Here is a 6,129-nt window from a genome sequence, read left to right as displayed (position 1 = left end):
ATTTACATAGCATTTACATTGCATTAAGTCTGTAAATAATCTAGAGACGATTTAAAGTATACAGGAGATGTGCATAGATTATATGCAAATACTACACCATTTTATATAAGGAACTTGAGCATCCTCAGACTTTGGTATCTGAGAGGGTCTTGGCGCCAGTCCCCCAAGGATATTGAGGGATGACTTTATTACAAATGGTTTTATACCACACATAGTATTCATCAGCTTGTCCTTTTCACATAACAATGGCTAAGACCTGTTGGCAGACACAGACATGGTATTTTTTACAGCTTCAGAATATTCCATAAAATTAAGGAATCATAATTAATCATTTCCTTACTAAGAAACAGTTAATAAGTTGCTTCTAATTTTTTATATTGTAAATAGTACTTTAGTGAACATTCTTGGACATGTCTCTTTGTGCATGTATATGAATAAAGGATAAATATTTTATTTTTAGAGATAGAGCAAAATGCTCTCCAAAGAGGCTATAGCAATAATCACTTTGACCAAATTATATAATACAAGTTTCCCCTCACCTTTATCAATAATAAGCCTTTGCTATTCTTGATAGTTAACACGAAAAATGTTACTTCACTTTCAATCATGTCATTTCACTATAACCTAATAACACTAGAAAACATGTGGATTTCATTTTCTTGCACACAAGTGAATCGTGACCATAAGTATCACTGTATGTGTCTTCCAGCACTTTGGGAATTTTTTAATTTATGGATAAAATAAAAAGAAAAAAAGATTTCCTGAGGTAATTCACATGTGGCAGAAGACACAAAAGATAAAGGAAAGGAATTTTGTTAAAAGATGGGTTGAGAAGTAAAGTAAGCCATGTTCTGTGGGAGGGGAACAGGGTTGCAGCCAGTGTCCAAAGGAAATCAAGGGGCAGTGGCCAGCCACCAGGTGGTTAGGAGTGAAGTGGGCAGATTGGGGGAGCATGGGCTCCACCTGGGAAAGATATTCTTTAACTCAGGTGTTTAAAACTGTGGGCCTTAAAAATGGCTGTATGTGTTTCTTGGGAGAACAGTTGCCTGTATCAATAATCCCTGAATCGATTCACCTGAAGAAGCTACTTGCTCAGATAAAACCCAGCAGTAACAACTTTGTATCTGATTATCTAAAAGGAAGATGAAATATAGTATTTCTAATATCACATCAGTTCTGCAAGGTATACACTATTCTCATTTTACAGAAAGAGAAAACTGAGGCCAGGAGAGATGAAGTATCTTTGCCCAACTTTATAGTCATTATTTGGCAGAGTAGAAATGAGCATTTGGTACCAACATGCTCATTCTTTCTATCAGGCTCTACTGCCCAAAAACAGATGGAAAAACTTGGCCCTGGGGCTAATTTCTTATCATTCTATTGTATCATCTTGGAAATGCCATTTAAACTCCTTGGACCTTGAGCTTGATTTCTTTTTGGAAGAAGGGGGTAGAATTAGATAATCTGTGGGGTTTCTTCCAGATCTAACATTCTTGGACTCCATTATACTATCTGCTGGACTACAAAGTTGACTTAGGGCTGGGGAGAGAGAGAGTGCATGCACTTTCATCTGGAAGCTAATTTAACATAGTCCATGTACCTTTTAGAGATACAATTCCAGAGCAAGAAATCTTAAGTTTGGGAATGGGAATCAGAGCAGGACAAGGAGGCCACTCCAGGAGACTGTTCCAGAAAGCGTAAAGTTTCAAGACGCCTTTGACACTCAATGGGATGAAATAGGGTTCAGAGTCAAGCTTGTATAAAAGGAGAGACAGGAGGAGAAGGGAGGACTAAAAAGACTAATTTTTGAAAGGTCGTACTAAAAGCCCATTTATTCAACATGAGTTTTGACAAAGCCAATTTTTCAATTACTATTATCTACTTGGAACTGTTTCCTGGAGTGAACATGAATTCTCCATTTATGCATAGTTGGCAACTAGAAACAAAGAATGAGAAAATAACATCATGCTTAATGTAAGAAAACTAAAGGAATCGATCTTTTTTAAATGTAACAATTTTTCTGATTATGAAAACATACTCATGATAAAAAGTTTTGAATGGACATAATCCCATTACTTCCATCATGTAGGTACATTTCTTACTAGTTCTTTTCCTATGCACATGTTTTTAAAACAAAATTGGGATTCTATTACACATGCAATTTCATCTGATTTTAAAAACTCAATATTATAAATACAAAACATTTTCCCAAGCTGTTAGAAATTTTTCAAAACCAGTATTTGTAATGGCTGCAAAATGTTGCATATTTTGGGCATGCCATGATTTACTGAACCCTTCTCCTGTGGGGGGACAAACAACAACAAACCTACATGACAAAGAAATGAGAGAAGCCAAGCAGGGAGTGGTGGCTCACGCCTGTAATCCCAGCACTTTGGGAGGCCAAGGCGGGTGGATCAAGAGGTCAGGAGATTGAGACCATCCTGGCTAACACAGTGAAATCCCATCTCTACTAAAAATACAAAAAATTAGCCGGGTGTGGTGGTGGGCGCCAGTAGTCCCAGCTACTCGGGAGGCTGAGGCAGGAGAATGGCGTGAACCCGGGAGGTGGAGCTGGCAGCGAGCTGACATAGCACCACTGCACTCCAGCCTGGGCAACAGAGCAAGACTCCATCTCAAAAAGAAATGAGAGAAGCCAGGGAACTATGGGATTTGGTGTTTTCATTCCCTATTGTTATGTAACAAACTACCCCAAAATTTGGTGGCTTAAAATAATGCAACATTTATTTCATTCACAGATCTGCAATTTGGACAGGTACAGTGGAATGGCAGGGGGAACATTCCCATTTAGTGTCTGGAAGTTTGAGGCTGGCTGTCAGCTGAGATCGTAGCTGGTGCTGTCAGCTGGAACATGTGCTCTACACATGGCTTCTCCTTGTGGCCTGGGCTTCCTAACAACATGGCAGCTTGGGTTCCAAGGATGAATGTCCCAAGAAGAGTGTAAGGGTAGCTGTATCACCTTCTCAGACCTAGCCTCAGAAGTCATGCAGCATCCCTTCTGCCACATTCTATTAGTTAGAAGTGAGTCACCAGCCATGCTCGGGGGCTCACGCCTGTAATCCCAACACTTTGGGAGGCTGAGGTGGGCAGATCACCTGAGGTCAGGAGTTCAAGACCAGCCTAGCCGATATGGTGAAACCCCATCCCTACTAAAAATACAAAAAATTAGCCGGGCATGGTGGCACATGCCTGTAATCCCAGCTACGCAGGAGGCTGAGACAGGAGAATCGCTTGAACCCTGGAGGTGGAGGTTTCAGTGAGCCAGGATCTCGCCACTGCACTCCAGCCTAGGCAACAAGAGCAAAACTGCATGTTTAAAAAAAAAAAAAAAAAAGCAGTGAGTCACCAATGGCCGGCCAACATCCATGGGGAGAATTAGATTCCACCTTTTGATGGGTGGAGTGACAAAGAAACTGAGAACCTGTTTTAAAGCCACATTTGGTACTACTATAAAACTCTCCCTCTGGAGTTCTTTCCTGAAGCCAAAATTCTAACCCAAGAGATATGCATTCTTCTCTTCTGCCCATGCCCATCTGTAAGCTTCCCAGACAGATTCAACAGAGGGCTCCACAGATGGGCCTTTCTTGGAATTAACCGTGGTTCTTGAATCCAAAGCCACAAAACAGGATGGATCCTACCTTAGGGATACAAGCTTCTCCCATTCTTGTCCCAGGCTAAGCCCACCACCCCAGGAATCCCCCATGGTTTTAGTTCCTACTTCTCTAGGAGCTTCCAAATCCTATCAAGTTGGGTTCATGGGCCCCACTGCTGGAGCAGCCATGACTGAGCTTGAAGCACAAGCTCCTGGTCCCCACTTGCTGAGCTGCCCCTGCACCCAGGCAGACCTTCCTAAGGCCCCAAGCCTTACTGCTCCCATGGTCCAAGGAGACTGTGAAGCCAGTAGAGCCGTCTCCTGTAAGCTCTTCTCTCTTCCCCACTAGATGACCTGGAAGGCTGGTTGAGCCACGTCTGACCCTCTGAGACCAGCTCTACAATATGCGGTCCCTCCCTCTAGAGACTTCAGACTCTAGCCAGTGATTCCCCCGCAAGAACCTCTGTATCCTCTCTTCTCTGTATCCTCATTTCTCCCCGCAACCAGGCAGATGGACTAAGAGACTCCTGTAACTCAGAGTGGTGTCCGAGGGAAAAACTCCTCGGATTTTAAATAGTCTTAGACTAGCTAGAACTCCGCACCACTCTTTTCCCAAATATTTCAGGCATTGTGGGGCCAGAACCCTAGGGGTGGGTTTTTAAGGCAACAGACTGGGGAAGGAGAGAGGATGAATGAGCAGGTCTTGTGGAGGGATGAAAGAATGGGTAGCTGGCTGAAATAAGGAGGGGAAATAGGTGGGAAAGTCAGGGGACACAGGGCTGAGGGGAAGAGGAGTAAGGAATGCTTTATAGAACAGCTGAAATGGGATTTGCAGCCTGAAGGATGAGAAGGAACTATTAATATTATAACAGCATAACTGCCCTTCATAATCACTGTTTGTGATCCTCCAAGTCTGCTTTGAACTACGCAAATAGTCTTTGGTGTAGCTCATTTTAAGGCCTATCCAACCCCAGAGAGGTTAGTTATGAAATCCACATTAGCAATACAACTGGGGATTCAAACTTGTAAATTCATTAGCCATAGAAAATCTATCATGTTCAAAAACAAAAAGCATTTTCTTTTCTCTGAGCAGTTGACATCAGGAAACAACTCTTCCTTTAATGTTCTCGAAAAAGAGACCCATACCCCCACACTATACCTTCTTTATAATTCTGTTATAAAAGAAGTTTCACCCATAGGTCTCTGATTTTTTTTTTAATAAAACTTCAGAGTATTATTTTTGGATGGTGATATTTTGGATAAACTCCTTCATCCTGGAGCCTGGTGAAGCTTTTTTCTTTGAACCTGGAAATCTTTTTTTTTTTTTTTTCCCCAGTTTCAAGAGTTTAAGACTTCATGGTTTGGATTTCACTTCAAGTTCAAACTGCTTGGAGGTCCAGTGGGATCACAACTTGGCATCATACATCCTGGTTCCTAAAATTAAGCAACTGTTACCAACATCTGAGCTTCCACACTGAGCTATTGAAAGGGCATTTTCATATCACAAGTGGAGGCTTCCTGCTGGGCCATGGGTGGAGCAGTGCTGGAATGAGGGGAGGCAGACCCAGCTGAAACCCTTCTCAGCCCCACACAGCCCTCCCCCACCTCCCAGATTTGCTGGGCCTGTCATTTGAGGCTAAGTCATATAGACAAATTCAAAGTTCACTCTGGGACACGGGCAAGGGAAGACAACAAAACACACATTCTTTTCTCTGAAATCTTTTCCCAGGCTCTGGGATATTGCCTGGCACTCTGTAGGCACCCAATAAAGTTTGTTAAATGCTTAAAAGAAACAAACTATGGGGTAGGGGGAGATAAAGGAGAGAGAAAGAAAGAGGGAAGAAGAAAAAAAATGGGAAGAAGGAAAGATTCTGAAGTTATTTTAAATAAATGTTCATTTATATATTTATATATGCTGCCTTACAGTAAATTAATAAAATTGAGTGCTTATTATGTGACGGGAACTGTGCTAAACTGCGTTATATACATTATTTCAAATTTCATGATGACACCATGAAGCAAGAAGCATTATTAACCCCATTTAAAGGTAAGGAAACTGTGGTTAAAGAGATCAAGTCACTTGCCCATAGTGCCAAAAATAAGTGTGGGGCCAGGATCTGAATGCAGGTCTATCTGATGAGAGTCTGATCTCTTTCTTTCCCTCGACAATTTATCCTCAGGGATCCTGCACACTTTATGTCTCTTCATTTTTTTGTAAGGGTGATAACCAATGCAGGTGAGAAATAAAATCCTAAGCCTCCCAGCCAACTGAATGGACCCCCCTCTTGGCCAAGGAGACCACAAAGAAACTTACAAACTGAGCTCTTGGCCATGACAGGGTGGGAGAGGAGATCAGACAGGCCTTGCTGTGCCCCCTCCCTCACTAAACACCATTTGACTTTCTTTCCCAGAGTTCAGCTGAAACCAGCCCTTTCAAAAGATTAGCTCCACTGCTGGTTTCCAACAACCACCTGATGCTGCGGCTGGACGCCCCACCATTTTTGTGGTTTTGGCACAGC

This window comes from Symphalangus syndactylus, chromosome 3, assembly GCF_028878055.3.
Source record: "Symphalangus syndactylus isolate Jambi chromosome 3, NHGRI_mSymSyn1-v2.1_pri, whole genome shotgun sequence".
Lineage (NCBI taxonomy): Eukaryota > Metazoa > Chordata > Mammalia > Primates > Hylobatidae > Symphalangus > Symphalangus syndactylus.
This window is presented reverse-complemented; position numbering follows the sequence as displayed.